Source organism: Eubalaena glacialis, chromosome 15 (genome assembly GCF_028564815.1).
Source record: "Eubalaena glacialis isolate mEubGla1 chromosome 15, mEubGla1.1.hap2.+ XY, whole genome shotgun sequence".
Taxonomy (NCBI): Eukaryota; Metazoa; Chordata; class Mammalia; order Artiodactyla; family Balaenidae; genus Eubalaena; species Eubalaena glacialis.
The window spans coordinates 28448786-28472764 of record NC_083730.1 but is presented as its reverse complement, the minus strand read 5'-3'; positions in this window follow the sequence as shown (position 1 = coordinate 28472764).

Here is a 23979-nt window from a genome sequence, read left to right as displayed (position 1 = left end):
GGAACCCTCTTGCACTGTTGGTGGGAATGTAAGTTGATACAGTCATTATGGAGAACAGTATGGAGGTTCCTTAAAAAACTAAAAATAGAACTACCATACGACCCAGCAATCCCACTATTAGGCATATACCCTGAGAAAACCATAATTCAAAAAGAGTCATGTACCACAATGTCCACTGCAGCACTATTTACAATAGCCAGGACATGGAAGCAACCTAAGTGTCCATTGGCAGATGAATGGATAAAGTTGTGACACATATATACAATGGAATATTAGCCATAAAAAGAAACGAAATTGAGTTATTTGTAGTGAGGTGGATGGACCTCGAGTCTGTCATACAGAGTGAAGTTAGAAAGAGAAAAACAAATACCGTATGCTAACACATATATATGGAATCTAAAAAAAAAAAATGGTTCTGAAGAACCTAGGGGCAGGACAGGAATAAAGATGCAGACATAGAGAATGGACTTGAGGACACGAGGAGTGGGAAGGGTAAGCTGGGACAAAGTGAGAGAGTGGCATGGACATATATACACTACCAAATATGAAATAGATAGCTAGTGGGAAGCAGCCGCATAGCACAGGGAGATAAGCTCGGTGCTTTGTGACCGCCTAGAGGGGTGGGATAGGAAGGGTGGGAGGGAGACGCAAGAGGGAGGAGATATGGGGATATATGTATATGTATAGCTGATTCACTTTGTTATAAAACAGAAACTAACACAATAATGTAAAGCAATTATACTCCAATAAAGATGTTAAAAAAAAAAAGAGCACAGGGGCAATTTACAAAATTGGAACATAGATTTTAGATTATAAAAAAGAGTTGCATTAATGTTACAAATGTATATAGTGTTTACAATGTATCAAGTCCTCCAAATTTGGTAGCAATAATATTTAAATAATAGCTGGAGATGGGAATTGGAAAATAAAAGGCTTAGACACAGACTAGAAGGTCGCGCAGGAAGCTGAGACCACTGGCAGTAGGAGTGGGTGGGCAAGGCTGCACAAATGAAATGTGCTTTATACATGACACGGCAGAGGCTGAAGACTGCCTGGCCCATATCCATCCCACCCTTCTTCCCTAGTGACAGAACCCTAGCGCAGTGCCCAGTGGGAAAGACTACATTTCTCAGCCTTCCTTGTGGTTAGACGTGGCCAGGAGCCTAGCTTCTATCAGTGAGATACAGCCACTGTGGTGCCTGGGACTTCTGGGAAAGCTTCTTAAGGAAAACTTGAGGGAGGTGTGCCTTTATTGTTCTTCCTGCCTTCCTTCTTTCTGCTTTCAGATAGATGTCTTGGTCCCTGAGTCAACATTGGGTATTGATTGTGCACACTGAGGATGGCAGAGCAAAAAAGGCAGAAGGAGCCTGGCTTCCTGACAACTTTATGGAGTTACCCTACCAGCCCTGGATCGCTCACCTCTAGACTTTACCCAGAGAGAATATACCCTTGGGTGTTTGAGCCACTCTTATTGGGGGAGGATGGGGGTCACTTACATGCAGCTGAAGCCAACCTTGATACTGATGAAGAGGATTTGGAAGGTAGAGAGCAGAAGGGGTATTGAACAGAAGGGTGGAGAGCAATGGCTGGGAAAAGCCTGGAGAAAGCCAAGTGTGCTGAGTGGAGGCCAAAAATGGGAGATAAACCTGGGAAGGTTAACGGGGGTCAGACTGTAGACAACCTTAAAGGAACCTGAATGCCACTAGCCTGCTGGCAACATTCAGTAAGTTGCTTTCTCTCTCTTGGCTTGAAATTTACTTGGGTCAGAAGCTTTTTTAAAAAAAAAAAAATTAATTAATTAATTTGGCTGCATTGGGTCTTTGTTGCTACGCGCCGGCTTTCTCTAGTTGCAGCGAGCGGGGGCTACTCTTCATTGCGGTGCGTGGGCTTCTCACTGTGGTGGCTTCTTTTGCTGCGGAGCATGGGCTCTAGGCATGCAGGCCCAGTAGTTGCGGCGCGTGGGCTTAGTTGCTCCGCAGCATGTGGGATCTTCCCAGACCAGAGATCGAACTCATGTGCCCTGCATTGGCAGGCAGATTCTTAACCACTGAGCCACCAGGGAAGTCTCGGGTCAGAAGCTTTTAACCTGAAGTTCATGGACAGACTTCATGGAGTCCAAGAATCTCCTGCTAAATCACCTAAGGTTTGCATCTATGTGTATTTTTCTGGAGAGAGGCCCATAACTTCCATCTGATTCTCTAAGAGGTGGGTGGATCCCAAAGAGTTAAAAATCACTGCCTCAGATGCTTCCAGCAAGGAAGGTCTCTCACTAGCTTAATTATGTGGACTGGAAGGAGCCTTTGGTGTGCTGGGGAGCCGGGGAGTGAACACGGCAAAATTAAAGTGTTAGGTACCTGAAGTTTGTTTTTAATCTGGTAACGAATACTTGTAGAAAATGCACTTTAAAAAGCTGAAAATCACAAAAGAGAAAATTAAAACTTCCCGATAATTATTCCACCCTGTTAGCATTATGGTATATATATCTCTCCAAGTTTATATATCTATATATCTGTATGTAGGTATCTCCAAGTTTTATATTTGTTTATATGTCATATCTAGATTAATGAAACTTGGATCATATGAAGCTACTGCCTTGTAACCTGTCATTTTCATTCAACAATATACAGTATCCGTTTCTGCATAATATGGAGTGTTTTTCTTGGCTGCAGAATGTCATACACAAAAAGCTCTGCTCTTTTGTTACAGTAACAAAGGGTTTAAGGATGGATGTTGTGGGGCCGCCAGGTCAGTAAGAATCTGACATCGTGCGAAACCCCGGGAGACGTAGACTGAGGGAAGGAAGCCCATTTAGTAGATGAGAAAAACGAGACCCCCAAATGCTAGTGTGCCTTCTAAGCTGTTTTTCAGTCATTGACAGAGGAGTTTGGAATCCAAGTGTTCTGAGCTTCTCCACTACCACCTGTGTGAGGAGTCCTTTCTGGGAGGCAGCTCCCCTGGGGGTCTCCATCTCTGATCCTCGGGCTGTGGCTTGGGGTACCTCCCATCCTGGGACAGTGGGACCCACACTGTCTTGTCTCTCCGCCACGGGAGTTGTGCATCTCATCCAGGCTGTGGGGATTAGGGGTGGGGCAATGGGGGTGGAAGGAGTACCTCTCGACCTCCTGGTGAACTTGGGCTGGAGGATTTGCTGCAAGCCCAGCAGAAAAGCCCATTAGGGCTGGTTGGCCTCCCCTCCCCTGCTTCAGGGCCTCTTCACTGCGAGGGGCCAGAGGGGCCTTCAGGCACAGCTGCTCAGCGATGCTTAGGCGACAGGTGGCTGACTGGGGAGCCTGGGCAGGGGACTGGGGTGAGGAGGGCTCAGAGCCCCTGATCCACACGAATGCTGCTCTCTCCCCGCCGTGAAGGGGGGCACCCAGGTGGAGTCAGGAGCTCGAGTCTTCATGCTCCCTCCCCTCTCCGCCTTCCCCCCAATATAAGGGGCTAGAATGGCTTTACAAAGAAAGAAGTGCCAAGGACTGAGGGCCTCCTGTCGTCCAGCTGGGCAGTATGGCCCAGTGATTAACTCCTGGCTCTACCCCAGGGTTTGGGATGTAGCCTAGCTCTACCACGTCCTGGTTCTGTTACCTTGGGCAAGCGACTTAACCTCAGTGCCTCAGCATCCCTCTCTGTGAAGTACAGCATAATAGAACTCAGTCATAAGGTGGAAGAGGGTTAACTGAGTTAATAGCATCAAGTTCTCAGAACAATGCTGGCACATAGTAAGTGCTCACTAAATGGGAGAGATTATTACAGTTTGCCCATTATCCATGTGCAGTGCCTTAAGCCTCAGCCTCGCTGCTCTAATGGTGGAATTGCTGATGTTCTGCCAATAGGGAATATTTTAGGGACAAGGAGTTCTCAGGGCCTCTCTCAAGCTTGTGCATTTGCAGGTAGATCCAGCTCTAGTCTTTTGTTCCCATTGTGCCTCCAACTAGAGCAAGGGTTTCCTGGAGCATTGAGTTTTTTCCTCTCCTGTTATCCTGTGACTCTTGGGACACATGGATCAGTTTAGAGCAGGGGGATTGGCCTGGACTTTTGCCCCAGTAAGACCGAGCTCAGCGTACAGCTTAATACTTGCAGATTGGCCGGGAATCTACCTGCCAGGAGCTGACTTGCAGTGTGTGTGAGTGTGTGTGTGTGTGTGTGTGTGTGTGTGTGTGTAATAGGTAAAAGACAAGCTGATGTCCATCAGAACTTTGCAATTCTGCTTCCTTGTTCTGCATTTGTCACTAGAAATGCCTGTCTAGCTATGGAGGACACTGCCTTCATCTGGGTGGAGCCATGTGATGAACTCTTGCCAATGGCACTGAGTAGAAATGATGGCTCACTTCCAAGGCAAGAAGTGAAGTTAAAAAGCAGGTGTGCCTACCTAGGAATAAACCTACCTAGGGAGACAAAAGACCTGTATGCAGAAAACTATAAGACACTGATGAAAGAAATTAAAGATGATACCAACAGATGGAGAGGTATACCATGTTCTTGGATTGGAAGAATCAATATTGTGAAAATGACTATACTACCCAAAGCAATCTACAGATTCAATGCAATCCCTATCAAATTACCAATGGCATTTTTTACGGAACTAGAACAAATCATCTTAAAATTTGTATGGAGACACAAAAGACCCCGAATAGCCAAAGCAGTCTTGAGGGAAAAAAACGGAGCTGGAGGAATCAGACTCCCTGACTTCAGACTATATTACAAAGCTACAGTAATCAAGACAATATGTTACTGGCACAAAAACAGAAACATAGATCAATGGAACAAGATAGAAAGCCCAGAGATAAACCCACGCACCTATGGTCAACTCATCTATGACAAAGGAGGCAAAGATATACAATGGAGAAAGACAGTCTCTTCAATAAGTGGTGCTGGGAAAACTGGACAGCTACATGTAAAAGAATGAAATTAGAATACTCCCTAACACCATACACCAAAATAAACTCAAAATGGATTAGAGACCTAAATGTAAGACTGGACACTATAAAACTCTTAGAGGAAAACATAGGAAGAGCACTCTTTGACATAAATCACAGCAAGATCTTTTTTGATCCACCTCCTAGAGTAATGGAAATAAAAACAAAAATAAACAAATGGGACCTAATGAAACTTCAAAGCTTTTGCACAGCACAGGAAACCATAAACAAGACGAAAAGACAACCCTCAGAATGGGAGAAAATATTTGCAAACGAATCAACGGACAAAGGATTAATCTCCAAAATATATAAACAGCTCATTCAGCTCAATATTAAAGAAACAAACACCCCAATCCAAAAATGGGCAGAAGACCTAAATAGACATTTCTCCAAAGAAGACATACAGATGGCCACGAAGCACATGAAAAGATGCTCAACATCACTAATTATTAGAGAAATGCAAATCAAAACTACAATGAGGTATCACCTCACACCAGTTAGAATGGGCACCATCAGAAAATCTACAGACAACAAATGCTGGAGAGGGTGTGGAGAAAAGGGAACCCTCTTGCACTGTTGGTGGGAATGTAAATTGATACAGCCACTATGGAGAACAATATGGAGGTTCCTTAAAAAACTAAAAATAGAATTACCATATGACCCAGCAATCCCACTACTGGGCATATACCCAGAGAAAACTGTAATTCAAAAAGACACATGGACCCGAATGTTCATTGCAGCACTATTTACAATAGCCAGGTCATGGAAGCAACCTAAATGCCCATCAACAGACGAATGGATAAAGAAGTTGTGGTACATATATACAATGGAATATTACTCAGCCATAAAAAGGAATGAAATTGAGTCATTTGTTGAGACGTGGATGGATCTAGAGACTGTCATACAGAGTGAAGTAAGTCAGAAAGAGAAAAACAAATATCGTATATTAACGCATGTATGTGGAACCTAGAAAAATGGTACAGATGAACCAGGTTGCAGGGCAGAAGTTGAGACACAGATGTAGAGAACAAACGTATGGACACCAAGGGGGGAAGACTGTGGGGGGGGGGTGGGGATGGTGGTGTGCTGAATTGGGCGATTGGGATAGACATGTATAAAATGATGTGTATAAAATTGATGACTGATTAAAAAAATAAAATAAACAAGTACGTTATGTACATAAGGAGCACAGAAAACAAAACAAAAAAAAAGCAGGTGTGCCTTCTCCCTGCTTTCCTTCCCACCTACTGAGGGGAAGTTGGCAGGTTGGTAGGAGCCTGGGACCCTAAATCACCAGATGGGAAATTCTGCCTGCCTGCCAGCCAGGAACACCCACTGCTATGGATTGAATGTCTATGCCCCCACCCCACCCCAAGTTTGTATGTTGAAGCCCTAATCTCCAATGTGATAGTATGTGAAGATGGTGCCTTTGGAAGTTAATTAGGTTGTGAGGGTGGAACCCTCACAAGTGGGATTAGTGCCCTTACTAGAAGAGGCATCAGAGAGGCAATCTCTCTCTACCATATGAGCAGACAGTGAGAAGACAGCTGTGTATGAACCAGGAAGCAGGTTCTCAGCAGCCACCAAATCTGCCAGCACTAGATCATTGGACTTCCACGAACTAACCTCCAGAACTGTGAGAGAGAAATGTTTGTTGTTTAAGCTGCCAATCTATGGTATTTTGTTACAGTAGCCTGAGCTAAGACACCCACTTTTTGATAAGTAGAGACATATTCTGAAACGTTTGAGGTTTACTTGTTACAGCAGCTAGTATTACTCTAACATGGAGGAGGGTGGGGTTAGGGAAGGTTTCATAGAGAAGTTAAAACTCAAGCAAGGTTTGAAGGATGAGTAGAAATTGCAGGGGTGGAATCAGGGTGGGAGGAAGTGGAGGGCAGATTTCAGCTCAATATAGGAAAGAATTGTTGAGCAGTGACAGTTGGCCCTATAAAATCTCTTTTTGTGAAGCAATGAGCTCCTTGCTCTTGTGAGCATATAAGCAGAGGCTGTCAGGAGTGTTACCCTGGGGAGTGTGCCAGACTAGGTGTCCTGTGCTCTCCCCATCAGCTCTGTGGTCCCCATCAGCTTCCAGAAGGAAGGGATGAGCTGCCCCACAAGGTTGCCCAGAGTATCCCATACCTTTCTTCAGGGCTCTCTGAGCCTGGAGCAAAAGCCCACTATTAACTACCCACAGTGACCATGTTAACTGGGTATACTGAGAAGCCACCTACAATTCCCAACGTTGTGACCAGGCTGTGTTCCAGAAATCTCTGTGTGAGCCAGTTGTTTGGAACTCAGAATGCATTTTCCCATAGAAACCAAGTTATAAATGGTGGTTGGTTTTTCAGGCCAGTCCACAAATTTCTATTTAATTCATAATGTTCCTAAAGTTTATTATTAACAGTGCAATGTTAACTGCACTTGGTCACCATTTATAGTGTGGTTTATGTGAGAAAATGCATTTTAGTTTCCAATTTGGAGTGCAGGCGTGCATCTCACTTCTAGGTGGCATCAGGGGGCTGGGGGCTCCTTAGGGAGACCGGGGGATGGGGTGAGTATTTTGGGTACCAGAAACTCCTTACTTCTCCCCCATAGTGGACAGAGGGCTCCATGCCCCAGAGGTTCTGAATCAGGAAACAATGGGCCAAGTTCCCACGGTGAGATTGGGCAGGGACAGGAATTCAGACACAAATGCCTCTCCCACCTTGTTGCAGCAGATCAGTCATGGTGCCTGCACACACTCAGTGGCCCTGCTCAAAGAAGTAACTGAACCCTGACTGGTCCAGGTAGGCCCCTGATTGCAGGCAGCCCATGTGCAGGCCACTTGGTGACCATGTGGAGGGAAGAGCTCTGCTCGTTAGGGGTGATGGAGGTGTGCAGAGTTGATCCACTTGGCTGCCTCCAGAATTTGGACTGTGGAATAGAGAGGGAGCAGGTCAGCTGGCAGCGGGAAGGACTGGACTAGAGGCACACACTCATCAGTCAGGGGCCCAGGATGCGGGCAACAGGCATAGACTCTAGCCGATCAAACAGAAAAGAAGTTTCTGAAAAGCACGCTGGTTTACACACTGTAGCGAGCTCTGTCAGTGCCCTTCCCAGACCCCCGCATTCACTGCCACACACTGAAGACTGCTTACTGCCACAGTGGACAGATCTCTGGCCACAGGGAACATGCTTGGCCTGTTTGCAGGGCAAAGGAAAGTGCTGGAGAGTTCGTGCCCTTGGAAGCAGCTCTCAAACGATGACAGATGGAAAGCTGGCAAATAAATATCCCAGCTACCCCTTCCCTCAATTGAGATGACTCTGAGGCATGTTCCATACTGTCTCCCAGGCTCCCCAGCAGGGTTGAGCTCCAGTTGCCCTTAGTGGTAACTGGCTTGATATAAGAGTTATCTATTGTTGTGAAATAAACCATCCTAAAATTGCATGGTGTGAAACAATAATGGTTCTTTATTTCTCATGATGCTGTGGGTTGGCTGGTGGTCTGCTGGTCTCACCTAGGTTCCCTCCTGCAGCTGCATTCAGCTGGACGCTCATCAGGATAGAGGGTCTAAGACAGCCTCACTCACATGCCCGGTAGCTGGCTGGGTGCCTCAGTTCCCTCCCTGTGATCTCTCATCCTCCTGTAGGATAAACCAGATTCCTGTGAGGTGGTCCAGTCAGTGTTCCCAGAGGGCACAGGCAGAGCTGCAGGACTTCTTTAGGCTTAGGCTGTGGAACTCACTCAATGCCACTTCTACCATATTATATTGGTTAAAACAATTCCCAAGGCTGGTCAGATCCACGGGGCAGATTGCTCCACCCCTGTATGGGAAGAGTGGTGAAGTCACATTAAGGCATTATCAATTGATTCCTTTTTTTTTTCTTGTGATGAGTACTTTTAAGATCTACTCTCTTAATAGCTTTCAAATGTACAATGCAGTGTTATTAACTATAGTCACCATTCTGCACATTACAGCCCCTTGATTTATTTATTTTAAAATTGGAAGCTGGTACCTTTTGACCCCGTTCACTCATTTTGCCCACCCTCCACTCCCTGCCTCTGGCAACCACCAATCTGTTCTCTGTATCTATGAGCTTGGCTTTTTGTTTTGTTTTGTTTTTGTTTTTAGATTCTATATATAAGTGAGATCATACGGTATTTGTCTTTCTCTGTCTTGGCTTATCTCACTTAGCATAATGCCCTCAAGGTCCACCCATGTTGTTGCAAATGGCAAGATTTCATTCTTTTTTATGGCTGAGTAGTATTCCATTGTGTGTGTGTGTGTGTGTGTGTGTGTGTGTGTGTACACACACCACATCTTCTTTATCCATTCATCTATCGATGAACACTTAGGTCATTCCCATATCTTGGCTATTGTGAATAATGCTCAATGAACATGAGGTGCATGTATCTTTTGCTAGTGTTTTTGTTTTCTTTGGATGAGTACCCAGGAGTGGAATTGCTGGATCATATGATAGTTCTATTTTTAATTTTTTTTTAAAAAAATTTATTTATTTATTTATTTTTGTCTGCGTTGGGTCTTCGTTGCTGCGCGCAGGCTTTCTCTGGTTGTGGTGAGCGGGGGCTACTCTTCGTTGCGGTGTGTGGGCTTCTCATTGCGGTGGCTTCTCTTGTTGCGGAGCACAGGCTCTAGGTGCGTGGGCTTCAGTAGTTGTAGCATGTGGGCTCAGTAGTTGTGGCATTTGGGCTCAGTAGTTGCAGCACGCAGGCTCTAGAGCACAGGCTTGGTAGTTGTGGCACACGGGCTTAGTTGCTCCGCGGCATGTGGGATCTTCCCGGACCAGGGCTCGAACCATGTCCCCTGCATTGGCAGGTGGATTCTTAACCACTGCGCCACCAGGGAAGTCCTATTTTTAATTTTTTGAGGAACCTCTATACCGTTTTCTTTTTTATTTTTTGGCCGTGCTGCGCAGCTTGTGGGATCTTAGTTCCCCAACCAGGGATTGAACCTGGACCACCACAGTGAAAGCGCTGAATCCTAACCACTGGACCCCCAGGGAATTCCCTATACTGTTTTCCATAGTGGCTGTACCAGTTTACATTCCCATCAACAGTGCATGAGGATTCCCTTTTCTTTACAACATCGTCAACGCGTGTTATTTTCTTGTCTTTTTTGAGAATAGCCATTCAAACAGGTGTGAGGTGATATCTCGTTGTGGTTTTGATTTGCATTTCCCAATGATTAGTGAAGTTGAGCATACTTTCATGTACCTGTTGGTCATCTGTATGTCTTCTTTGTAAAAATGTCTATTTATATCTTCTGCCCATGTACAGTAAGTCCCCTACATAGGAATGAGTTCTGTTCTGAGAGTGCATTTGTAAGTCCAATTTGTTTGTAAAAACAACCAGAAAAGAATGAACAAAATGGCAATAAGCACATACCTATCAATAACTACTTTATTTTTTTTAAAAAATATTTATTTATTTATTTATTTATTTGGCTGTATTGGGTCTTCATTGCTGCGTGTAGGCTTTCTCTAGTTGCGGTGAGCGGGAGATAACTCTTCTTTGTGGTGTGAGGGCTTCTCATTGCGGTGGCTTCTCTTGTTGTGGAGCATGGGCTTCAGTAGTTGTGGCACGCGGGCTCAGTAGTTGTGGCTCGTGGGCTCTAGAGCACAGGCTCAGTAGTTGTGGCACACAGGCTTAGTTGCTCCGTGGCATGTGGGATCTTCCAGGACCAGGGCTCAAACCTGTGTCCCCTACATTGGCAGGTGGATTCTTAACCACTGCGCCACCAGGGAAGTCCCTCAATAACTACTTTAAATGTGAATGGATTAAATTCTCTGATCAAAAGACGTAGAGTGGATGAAAAAACAAGTCCTACCTATATGATGCTTCAAGAGACTCACTTTAGCTATAAAGACACACAGAGACTGAACATAAAAGGATGGAAAAAATATTCCATACAAATGGAAAATGAAAGAAAGCTGAGGTAGCTATACTTATGTCAGACAAAATCAACTTTAAAACAAAGATTGTAATAAGAGACAAAGAAGGGCATTATATAATGATACAAGGTTCAATTCAACAAAAGGATATAACATTTGTAAATATTTATGCAACTGATTTCTTTTTTTTTAAACATCTTTATTGGAGTATAATTGCTTTACAATGGTGTGTTAGTTTCTGTTTTATAACAAAGTGAATCAGCTATACATATACATATATCCCCATATCTCCTCCCTCTTGCGTCTCCCTCCCTCCCACCCTCCCTATCCCACCCCTATAGGTGGTCACAAAGCACTGAGCTGATCTCCCTGTGCTATGCGGCTGCTTCTGACTATATGCAACTGATTTCTTATCATGACAGAGGAGGGTTAGTGGTCTTACACCAGTATCCTCTCTCCTTCCCTTCTCCATCCTCCCAATATGGTTATTTTTACATTTTTTCTTGAAACAACATTCAGAGACTCTGTCATTATGCCTATGTAAAAATTATTCACAGCTGAGCATTATAATGCATGTTATTGTTTCCTTCTTATTTTTTTGCTTTTGTTTTCCCCCAAAATTAATAATTGCTTTGTTGCTTTTATTTGCTTAACTTTTTTTATACCCATTGCATATTCCTCCAATGTACACTTTTCCATAAGGTCAATCGTAGGAGGTAATCTATCATTTCCAATTTTTTTTTTTCCTGGAGTTGTCCCTCCTGGAGACTTTCATTTTGCTGCAGACTAGACTTGCTGTCCTCTAGGCCTGCTATCCAGTTGTCATCTTGGGACTTTCTTTTGCTGTCATCCTTAAAATTTCCTTTGCTTTCCTCTTGAGTTGTGGGGTGTGTGTGCTTATATGTCCTGCATCTCACGGCTTTCTCTTCTTTGATTTACTCCCTTGCTTTCATAAAGCACATCATCAGGGGAGCTATGTGGTATAACAGCAAAGGGCTTGATAACTACTGCTCCAGTCTGGACTGACTGCTCTCCAGGGTCTCCCTCCACTATCCTCCAGGAAATTCCTTTGGCTTTTGGTTGGATCTCCTGTTTCCTGTGTCCCTCTTTCTTGGTTTTAGTGGTGAACAAGTTCTAGTAGCTTCTCGAGAAAGAGTTTGGAGTGGTGCTTTCTGGAGACTGCATGGCTGAAAAATATCACTCTCCCACCTGCTTAATAATTTGTCTAGATATAGAATTCTGGGGTGGAAATCATGTTCCTTTAGAATGTTGAGGGGCTTGCTTCATTGTCTTCTCTGCCAGTTTGGACGCTGAGAGGTTCAAATCCTTTGAGATCACTGACCCCTCATATGTGACCAGTGCTTTTCTTCTTGGAAGTCTGCAGGACTTTCTCCTTATCCTCAGTGTTCTGAAAATTCCTATTGTCATGCATTAGAGTGGGACTGTTTTCAGCTGCTATGCTGGCAGCTCAGTGGGCTATTCAGTCTTCGTGGTGCAGAATGATTTAAAAGACCCTGGAACCTACTCTGGGTTGCCTAGACATAAGCCACCTTGGCTCCAGGATCCCTATCTCCTGGTAGGAGGAGCTATGTCTAAGCATAGCTGTAACTACACAGGACCCTAGGGACCTTCCCGGGACAGAAACCCACACTCCACTCCCATGTCTTCCACCTGCATCTTGTCTGTAGAAAAACTTTAGCATCCTAAGCCTTCCCCAAGTTCCAAAGAATAAATTTAATCAGAGAAGTGAGAAAATGCAGAAACAAAGGAAAAGTCAAGCAAGACAAAATAATAATAGTTTAGCCATTAGACAAAGTCAAGGACCTTTAGTTCCTCCTCAAAGGCTATAGATAATATTCTGAGCCACGTCCTTTGAGCTGTTTTGTAGATACTGAAACCCCAACCAGGTAGAAGAAGTTAACTATATGTTGACCACAAGCACATAAACCCCAGACAAGATGGAAGCAGAAGGTTGATGATGTTGACTCCTGGTTACCTCACCACCAACCAATCAGAAGAATATCCACAAGCTGATCACACACCTCACTACCCTTTCCATCACCCTTTTTTTAAAAACCTTTCCCTAAAAGCTTTTTCACTTTGGGTCTCCCTTTTGTAGGCAACTGTAGGAAAGCAGTCTTGTCAAGGGAGATCCACAGTGAGGATGGGGTCCTTCCACTGGAACCAGACCCACACTGCATCCAAGCAGCACCCTGGCCCCAACAAGCCTCCTTGTGAAATAATGGGAGATTCAGGGATTGCCACCCCTTGTCTTCCTGTCTCTTCGTACAGACCCTGGGCTTGTGGCTTTCTCTTTCGCCAGTAAAGACTATCCCTTACCACTTACTGAGAAACGCTGTGAAATTCTCCTTGAAGCCTGGCACAGGTCAGAGGTGAAGACCCTGAAGGACCCATTTTTACAATAGCTCTGTAACTCATGTTCTTCTGGATAGGAAAATACTCTTGAATTCTTTTGAGAATGATTTCATTATCTCTATTTTCTCTGTGTTCTCTGTCTCTTTGTCTCCATCTCTTTCTCTCTCTCCCTCCCCTATTATTCTGACGCTGGAGTTCCAGGGTTTTTTTGGGTCTCTGTTCTCCTTTCTCGGAGATTTCCTCAAGTTGATCTTCCAAACTTTCTATTGAGTTTCACGTGTCTGCTCTCATGTTTTTGATTTCCAAGAACTCTTTTTTTGTTCTCTAAATATTCTTTAAAAAATAGCATTCTGTTCTTGGTATGCAGCATCTTCTCTTATTTCTCTGGGGATATTAATGATCTTTAAAAATCTTTTTTCCTTCTTCCTGCATAGTTTCTGCTGCCTCCAGTTTGTTTGGTCTCTATATTCATTACTGGAGGTTTTAATGGGAAGTTCAGTAACCTTTGGTTGTCTGCTTATGATTAAGTGCAGTGGTGGGCAGGGAGGAACCAAAATACTGATTGGAAACTCTGAGCGGTGGATGGGGCTCTTTGACTTTGAGCTTCGCTGTAGGGTGATCTTGGTTAGCCCTTTGTTGGGGGAAGATCTTTCCTCTTGGTTGCCCGGAGACTTCTCTTCTGATCTCCTGTCTGGAGGGTAAAGGTCTGCTGCCAGTGTTGTGGATGCTGATTTGGGGAGGAGAACTTGAGGGGGAGGAGGTGTGGGAACATTAATTAACTCCCCTAAAGCAGAGATAAAGACTCTGCTTTATCTTCTTCAGAGAATAAACATCCAGACACCCTGTCACGATGGAGAAGGGGGTGGATCCCCAGCACTGTAGAGTGGGGAAGGGGACCTGGGGAATCTGGCCGCTTCTCAAATCTCCTAATTTTTGTCAGTCCCTTACTCCCAATTCCAAGGGTACCACTGAGGTCAGCTCTTGAGCCCTTTGAGAATTCTTCAGTGGAATTGGATACTTTCTCAGCTTTTTCCCCATTTGTTTCATATTCAGCTCCCTTAGGCCTGCCCATTCCAGTTACCATTTGTCCATTTGCTTTCCAGCCTCTCAAATTTTTTGCTGAACTCTCTTTTTCTGTCTTCCCTGTCCTTGTAGGTTTGTGTCTTTAAACAAATCTTTTTATTTGTTTTAGTGAATTTTGGAAGGGAGTGAATTTCAGGGTATGTGTTCAATCTGCTTTTTTTGCCTTCTCTCTCACTATGTTCTAATTATCCTACCAAGTGATCAGATCCTTTTAGAAGCCTCAGTCCTGCTGACTTCATCTGTCTGTCACCTGGCAGTTAGGCCAGGCCCCCATGGGCTGCTTCTCAAATTGCTGCAGCTGGGAGGTGGAGACAAGTTCCCTAGAGACAGAGCCCCAACCTGTCCAGGCCTCTCAGAGCCCCACAGATCTGCAGCTCCTTCACAGAGAGCTGGGAGGGAGGGAGGGAGGCCCTGGCCATTGGTGACTACTTTTGTGAGAGGGGTAGAGTCCAGCCAGGCGTGGCCAAAGACAACCCAACCCAATAGCCTGGGTGGGCAGCACAGTTGCCTTCAGGTCCACATGGCTGGATGCTGTGGATGGCAGAGAGGATGGACCGCACACTGGAAAGACACTGACATTGCTCTTTCCGGTCTTCATTCAAATGCTTGCCTTCTGAAGCCTGATCATTTTGGGGGTCCAGGCTCCTTCTGTTCAGAACTGGGGCCGACTCTTGCTTGTTAGGATAACTCCTTCCTGGTGATGATAGCCTCCCATATATTGGCAGCTCTTGCTCTGGAGTCTGCAGTGTAATTCATGGGACACTGTTTTTGCCCACCCAACAGCTGCAGCCTCTCTTCCTGCCTAACAGAATATTCATTGGTACGGCTCGGGTCATGCCGAGGGTGGATCATGAGGGATCAATTCCAGTCATAGCAATCCCATTCCCCTGTGTCTTGACTTCCAGGGATGGGTATGCCACCCAGTTCTGGCCAATGAGGTATGTGTCTGGGCTAGGCTAGGGGATGGTGTAGCGTGTGGTGTAATTTCTGAGAAAATTTTTCCTTTTTGATAAAAAAGAGAGTTGCCCAGAGATGAAACCTTTCTCCCCTTCCTTTCCTTCTTGTTTTGAACTCTATCATGTGAGGATATGATGCTTGAACTAGGCAGCCATTTTACAACCATGAGGCAATGAACCCAGAAAAGTAAATCTTGTACACTGTGGTTAGTGGACTCACAGGAAGAAAGAGTATGGGACCTTGATTACATTGTTGAGCCTCTGAACCCATCCTGTAACCACATTTACTTCCACCAGGGGACTTGCCAAGTCAACAATAAGTGGGGACTTCCCTGGTGGTGCAGTGGTTAAGAACCCGCCTGTCAATGCAGGGGACACGGGTACGAGTACACGGGTACGATCTTCCCACGGGTCTGGGAAGATCCCACATGCCACGGAGCAACTAAGCCTGTGCACCACAACTACTGAACCTGCACTCTACAGCCTCCTAGCCACAGCTACTGAGCCCGCAAGCCTAGAGCCCGTGCTCTGCAACAAGAGAAGCCACTGCAATGAGAAGCCCGTGCACCGCAACTAAGAGTAGCCCCCGTTCATCGCAACTAGAGAAAGCCCGCAGGCAGCAACGAAGACAAAACTCAGCCACAAATAAATAGATAAGTTTATTTAAAAAACAAACAAAAACAAAAAATGAACGTGTGGTTTGAGCATCCATAAATAAGGTTTTCTGCTCACTAGTTAAAAGAAGCCTGACTATTAACACTCACAGACCATGTTTCTGGTCTTAGATTCTTCTGGTGCCTGGAAAAAAAACTTAGTCAGTTTGGGCTGCTATAACATAGTACCACAGACCAGGTGGCTTGTAAACAACAGAAATTTATTCCTCAGAGTCCTGGAAGCTAGAAGTCTGAGGTCAGGATGCTGGCATAGTCAAGTTCTGGTGAGGGCCTTCTTCCAGGTTGCACACTGTCATCTTCTCCTTGTATCCTCATGCTGGTAGAGAGCAAAAGCAAGCTCTCTAGTGACTCTTCTAAAGGGCACAAATCCCATTCACAAGGGCCCCACCTTCATGACCTCATCTAATCATAATTACATTTTAAAGGCTCCACTTCCTAGTACCATCACACTAAGCGGGGGAGTTGGGTTTCCACATATGAATTTTAGGGGGACACAAACTGTGAGTTTGTAACAAAAGCTATACCTCATGGTAACTGAAGATAAACTAGCAATTTATTCATTCAATATTTATTGAGTGCCTACTATGTGCCAGGCACTGATTTAGGTAGAGAAATAAAAATGTTACAGAGAGGCCTGGGCCTGGAGGAAGCAGGGCAGATGAAGGGATTTAAGAACACATGCAAAATAATAACCCAAGGTGGGCTTAGCCTCAAGCTGGGGGCAGGGGAGGACCAGCTGTGGGAGGTGTTTATCTAGGAGGTTATCCTGGCAGAGATGGACCAGGAATGGAAAATTCAAGCGCCTTCGGGGGGTGCAGGTAATGAAATGAGACGTGTGAGGCTGGGTAAGGAGTAAGACCATAGGGAGTGAGGTTATGTGGTGGAGTGAGGAGGTTTGCAATAAAAACCAACACAGCCAAGGCTCTGCTGGCTAAACAAACACCCACCAAAGCCCCCACATCTGCTGGCCTGAACATTGTGTGGCTGCCAGATCGTGACCTGCCAGGAAATGGCCGAGGGTCCCTTGTGCTGTCACCTCGGGTAGTGTCCAGGTGTCTCATGGTCAGTCGGAAGCATCTAGGATGAATATGCTGCAGACCCTGGCTCCACACTGCAGATTCTCCCTTCAGCCACGACTGCTATAAGCTGGCATGAGGGCAAGTCCTTTGGCTCAGAAACCTAAAAGGGGTTAAGAATCTGAGGGCCAGAGAGTGCTGGAGGAGGCAGGGACTCTGCAGAGCATCTGAATGAACCCCTTGATGTACAGATGTGAAGATGGGACCCAGAAGGACAGAAATGTGAAGTGGGAGTCCCTTGTCACTAGAAGTATTCTTGCAAAGGCTGAGTGACCACTCGTGGGTGACGCTACAATGAGGAGTCTCCTTCTGAGTTGGTGGATGGATTGGACTTTGTAAACCATCCTTTCTGGTTCTGAGAGTTCCTGATCCCAGGCCCCCCACGAAGCCCTTCTCCCTGTGGATGGCAGCTCATTTCCTTGTTCATTCAATTTGAACACTCCCCATCTGGCTTTGCTTTGGAGCAGTTATTATTGGTAATCAACCATCAATTTAGCCCTAATGACGCAACCTGAACACATGTGGGGTGAAGCCTGGACCACAACTGCCTTGCAGGGGGACAGCCCCGGGAGGTCTGGCTGGCCTCTGACCTCTTCCCACCTCCCTCCAGGCCCAGTTAGGGGGTAGAGGCTGGGTCCCTGCCCTAAACCTTTCCCTCCGCCTTCCACATCCCCAGGATCATCCTCCAAGGCCTCAAATCCACCTCTCTGCCAGGCCTAAAAGGAAAGTCCATCTCTGGAATCTGAGGGTATGACTACCTAGAGAAGCGGGGACAGGTGCCCCAGGAGAGGGGACAGGGAGGCAAAGGCTCTGGAGGGAAATTCAGCTCCCATGGTAGATACGCTAAGGAGGGCTGAGCAGTGCTTCCTGAGCTGTGGGAAGACTCAACTTATAGAAGGCTGAAGGTCAGAGGGGGCTGGTGCATATATTTACTTGAACATTTACTGCTTTTTTCCAAGGCAGGAAAGGTTTTCAGCAGGGACAATGCCTTAAGCCAAAGCAATGAGGAATGGTGGCATTTTAAGGCTCTGTGACAGATTCGGGGAGAAGTGTTGAGGGGATGGGTGGGAATTCTGGGCTCCTCAAGTCCCTCTGAAAAGTGAGGCCAATACCTCTAATGAGGTGTAGGGCCAGCCTGGCTTCTTGGGGTTGGGACCAAGAGTGACATGATGGCAACTAGAGCAGAATCCCATGGTGGAGGGGAGCACCAGGGGTAGGCGGCACACCTGGGTGTGAATATTGTGCCCTTGACCTGGATAAAGCAACCTGGCCTCTGGGAGCCTCTGTGTCTTCAGCCGTGAAATGAGGACAAGCTGAGCCACCTCGTCCTTTGCAGGGAGGGAAGAGGAGCGAGTGTGAGAAGTTGTGAGGACAGAGAAGGCAGGCTGTGCAAGCGGGAGGCCTCAGGCCCCAAGCTCTGCCTCACCCCCACAGCCCTGCTTCCAGTCTCTTAAAGGCTGGATCACCTCATTCTAGCCAAAGTTCCTTGTGGGCCGATCACACAACGGCTGCAAAGTCAGAAAGTAGGTTGAAGATCAAAATGCTGGCTTGAGAGTCTGATTCTTTTAAAAAAGAAAATCCTCAATTCCGGTTGGATTAAAAATTTCTTTTGTTCTCTCGAAGCAGGCTCAGAGAGGCAGAGTCAGGAGAAGCGGAAGTGATTTTAAAGTCACTCTCTTGCCCAAGATCACTTCGTGGTTCCCCATTGTCAACAGCATGGAGCAGCCCCTGGTGCCAGCAGAGTGCTGGGTGCTGGGCACACAGAGGAGAGCAAAGCCCTCGGCGGCGGGTGGTCTAGGTCTCGCATCTGGATTTTTCCCAAATGCCCCCTCACCATCTGCAGGAGATTCACCAGGGAAGGGAGGTGGGGCTGGCTAAAATGCAGTTTCCTGGGCCCGGCCCTGGGGCCTCCTGAGAATCTCAGGGACCGGGACCTGGGTATCTACCTTTTAAGACATCTCCATATGATTCTTACTCACACTGAAGTGTAAGAAGCAGCCCCTACGGATGGCGACTCTAGGGACTGGCCTCCACCTCCTACATGGATTTCCACCCTTCGCCCACCCCACCAACCAAGGTGGACACTGCGGAGGGAGAATGAGGAAACCAAGGAACTAAGAAAAGTCCTAACACCCCCGTTGCCTCAAGGACAGGCTAACTCTTTCATCCCCTCACATTCAATTTGTTCCATCTGCCCTAACGTTCGTTGACTACGTTGGACATTTCCTTCCCTTCTTCTCTGCATCTTGACGTGCATGGAAGTAGTGCCTCTACTTAGGAACTTAGAGCTTACACGTGTCCAGAAGCCTGAACAGATTCTTGCATCCCAGGAGAAACATCTCACCTCTGTCTGTACCCATGTAGACAGGAATCACTGGTCACACAGTGATTTGACACCTGGCTGCATGTGGGAGAAAGTGAGGGAAAGTTGCAAAATAACAATGGCTTCAATGATATAGAAATTTAATTCTTTCCTATTTTAAAGAAGTCACAGAGAGGCCATCTGGGGCTGGTAGGGTGGTTTTATGAAAGCATCTAGTGTCCAGGCTCTTTCAAACTTGCTTCTACACCATCTGCTTGAGATTCACTATGTACTTTCCACTTTATGGTCTTACATGGCTGCTCCAGCTCCTGCCCTTACATCATCTTCCAGTTAGTGCAAATAATAAAGGAGAGGCGAAAGGCACACCTCCTCGCCTTAACACCTTCTGGAAATCATACATGAACTTCTGCTTATATCTCACTGGTCAGAACGTAGTCACACAGACAATGGGGGCACCTAGCACTCTGCAGCACCATTGTAGTCAATCTGAGGCATGTTTGCTGTGGTCGTCCTTACATTTGAGTTGATTTATGAATATATATGACTGCCTCATGCAAATAAGAGCAAACTTGGAGAAAATGTGGAACAGTGAGTAAGAGTTAGAATCAGATAATTACAAAGGGAATGAGATAAAGTGGAACTTTTCAGAGATGAGTATATGAGATTCCTTGAATGGCATCACTTTGGATTTAGGAACAATTGGGCTTGGGAACCACCTTTGGAATCCTACATCCTCATAAAGGAGGGAGTGCCTATAGAACATTCTTTTTCCTGGTTAGAAATTTCAGGCGTGTCCCCTGTTCCTCCTTTACACTTCTGGATCAATGTGCCATTCTGAAGTCTGACTTTCGACCCCATCCCATGATTTATCTCCCTAACTGATTTCCCAGTCCCAATCTACCCACACCTCTTCATTTTGTGCACAGATTACTCTTCCTGATTAGCTCACACCTCTGCTCAGAAACCTCCAGTGTTCCCCACTGCCTACCAAATAAACTCCTAATTTCTTCACCAGGTGTGCACGCCCCCTCTCCGCGACTTTATTCCCATCAAATAAACCCTCTGGCTGTTTCCTTAACTAACCCAGTGTCTTGGCTTCTCTGGCCTCCATGTAAGCTGCTCTCATAGCTGGTATACCTTAAGAGGCTTTGTGTTTCCCCCTGCCACTGCTGGAGAAGACCAGGTCCTGGCTGGCTGAGGCAGGATGAGACACACGTGGAGCAGAGCTCCCAGCTCCCAGCAACCCACAGACCAGCAGCATCACCGCAGCTGCCTCGTCGGACAGGCAGAGCTGGCCAGTGAGGCCGATCCCCAGCCAGCCCGCACGTATGTGAGAATAAATTCTTATTGTTGTCCGCCACTGCAATTTTATAAGTATTTATCATGTAATATTATCGTAGCAATAGCTAGCCCATCCACCTGACTAGATACCTCTCTCCTCATCTGAACCCTTGCAGTATTTTCGGTGCCTCTTGTATGAATCACTTCTACCTTCAGCAAGAATTAGGTTTGGATGTGAACACAACCCAGAGAAACAGTGGTTTAAACAAGACAGGAGTTTATTTCTCTCTCATACGATGGTTGTGAAGTAGGTAAACTGTCCACAGCTGCCATGGGTGTGTGAACTGAAATTCAGCCCGAGCTCCTGGCCTAGGGCTGTGAGGCATATGAGGAAGAAGCACCGTTTTCTACTCTGCCCAACCCAAAGAAACATCTTTTTGTGTGCCTGCAGAGTGAAGGATGTGTGCCTGCTGTCTTTTTGTGTATTTCTTACTTAAAAAAAATTCAAATATAAACTGTATTAGTCAGGGTTCTCCAGAGAAATGGAACAAATAGGATGTAGATATATAGAAGGAGATTTTTCAATAAGGGATTGGCTCACACAATCATGGAGACCGAAAAGTCCCACAGTCTGCTGTCCGCAAGCTGGAGGCCCAGGAAAGCCAGTGGATGTAGTTCCAGTCCGAACCCCAAGGCCTGAGGACCAGGGGAGCCAATGGCGTGGCTCCCAGCCTGAGTCCACAGGCCGGAGAACCAGGAGCACGATGTCTGATGTCCCAGGACAGGAGAGGATGAATGTCCCAGCTAAGCAGAGAGCAAATTCGCCCTTCATCTGTCTTCTTGTTCTTTGCGGGCTCTCTGGGGATTGGGTGATGCCCACCCACATTGGTGAGGGTGATCTCCTTTACTCAGTCTACCCATTCAAATGCTAATCTCTTCCAGAGACACCCTCACAGATTCATCCAGAAATAATGTCCAGCTATCTGGACATCCCTTAGCCCAGTCAAGTTGTCACATAAAATTAACCATCACATAAACAAAAGTAGAGAGAATAATATAATGAACCTTCATGTATCCTTCATCTAATTCCAACAATTATCAACTCAATGCCAATCTAGTTTCATCTATACCCCTCTCCCTGGGACATATCATTTAATATATCTGTAAAGCATCTGGAAATAAGGATTCGTTGTGTAAACACAACCACAATACCATTATTCCATCTAAAAACCCAATAATTCCTTAATATCATTAGTATCTAGTCAGTGTTTGCATTTCCCCAATTATTTTTATAGCTTATTTGTTCATCACATCTCACGAAAGTCTAAGTGGTGCATTTGGTTGATATATCCCTTATGCCTCTATAGGGTCCCCCTCCATCTCCTTTTTTCCCTTTATCATTTTTTTTTTGAACGCAATGTTTGTCCCATAGAGTTTCCATGATCTGGATTTTGCTAAGTGCACACTTATAGTATCTTTTAATATGTTTCTCTGTTTCCGGTGCTTCGTATCAATTGGAAATTAGACCTAGAGGTTTGATTAGGCTCAGGTTCCATTTTCTGGAAGGACTACTTTATGAGTGGTGGTCTGTTCTTTTATCAGGAGGCAAATCATGTCCCATGTCTCTCTTTTGGTGATTTTAACAGCTGTTGATGGTCATTGTTTAGAACTATTGTTTCATTAAGATGGTACTCTCATTATATCACTTCTTCATTTATTAGTCAATACTTCTATAAAGAGAAGCTTGCCTCATCCAATTTTTCATTATCCTGAAATGGAGTTCATAGAAGAAAAGGTAGGATAGATGCTTGATTCTTTCTATTTATCAGTTATTTGTTTGTTTGTTTTTTTAATGGCTTCCTAGCATCCTCAAAATCAGCTCTGTTTTCTAAGAAAGCCATCCCTGCTTCCATCCCTTTCCCCAGGGTAGAGTTACAGGACCCCACCACCCTGCCAGGTGGTCTGGGATCTTCAGCATTTAACCTGGACAGCCGGTGCTCAGACAATTTCCCTGTTACAATGGAGAGGGGGGTTGTGGACCCTGGGTACCTGGCTGTGTTTCCTGTTGGCTCCACCTGTGTGAGGGCTGAGACATGCTCTTGGCCCTTAGTGAGTGCTCAAGGAGCACAGGAGTGACAGGTTCAGTCCCCGCTGGTCCTATCTGTCCCACCGCCCAATTTCCCATTCAGCCAGGCCCTGAGCTGCCTCCTGCAGCCTCACTCACCCCAAGCTCCTCCTGCTGCTGTTCCTTTCCCTTTCCTTCCCCTCCCTCTCTTCTTCTTCTTCCTTCCCTCTCCCTCTCCTCCTCCTCCCCTCTTCTCCTCCTCCTTTTTCTCCCCTTCTCTTTCCCTTCCCTTCCCCCATCTCCAGCTCCTTCTTCTGCATTTACTTCCGGCCTTTGTTCCTGTTTTGCCTCCTTGACTCAATGCCTCCCCAGTTTTCTCAGCCTATTGGAAATGGACCCAGCCTTTAGGGTCCTCTCCTTCCCTGCTCTATCCTGAAGGATTCCTTGAGTACTCAAGCCCACCCTGACTTCCATCTGACTCACCATCATGCCTGGTTAAGCCCCTCTTGGATCCCTTTCTTTTCTTGTGTTTATGCCCAGATTCCCCCACTGATTGTCAGTGCCAGGGGCCATGCCTCTGTCCCCAGCAGGCTGCATCTATCTAGACCTCCTGCCTTGTTCGGCACAGGAGCTGTTGTGACACCAATCATGGGGGTGCATTGATTGAGGCACTGCTGTTGTGCACAGATTTTGAAAGCTGTGTCTACCTGTTGCCAACACAACCTGGAGAAGAGCAGGAATCTGGTCATCAGTCTTGGAAAATTTTTGATGTCTACGTGACTGAAGAGGTGGATTTGTTTTCATTTGTTGACTAAACGGCAGTGGTGGTCATAACCCAGATCTGATATTGGGCTTCAAAGGAGTAGTTCTTGAAACAGATGCTTCTGGGCTCCAGAAACATGATGCTCTATAGAACCCTTTCTGCAGGTGGCCAGAGTGGAAACAAGAGAGTGAGGAATCAAAGTGTGGGTCAAGGTTCAAAGTGACAGTGCTATTTCTACTTTATAGAGTCAAGTTTCTCCATTTTGCATCAGGAATTATAGATTGACCTTCACCTTTCATTTTTAATATTTCTTCTTGAGTCTTACATGCTAAGCCTGCAAACATGCTCTAGGTATTGATTTTGGCAGTGGGTGGGAAGAACATAGAAAGAAAAAACCACGATGAATGAAATATTTCTATAAATCTCTCTATTCTTAGGAACCTGCTTTACTGTACTTCTGTGGACTTTATGTAATGGGAAGGGGAGTGAAAACAGTCATCCCAGCCTAATGGGAAGAAAATGGGAAGTAGGACAGTACTAGGCTGTATGCTGGGAAAAATGGATTCTGGTTGTA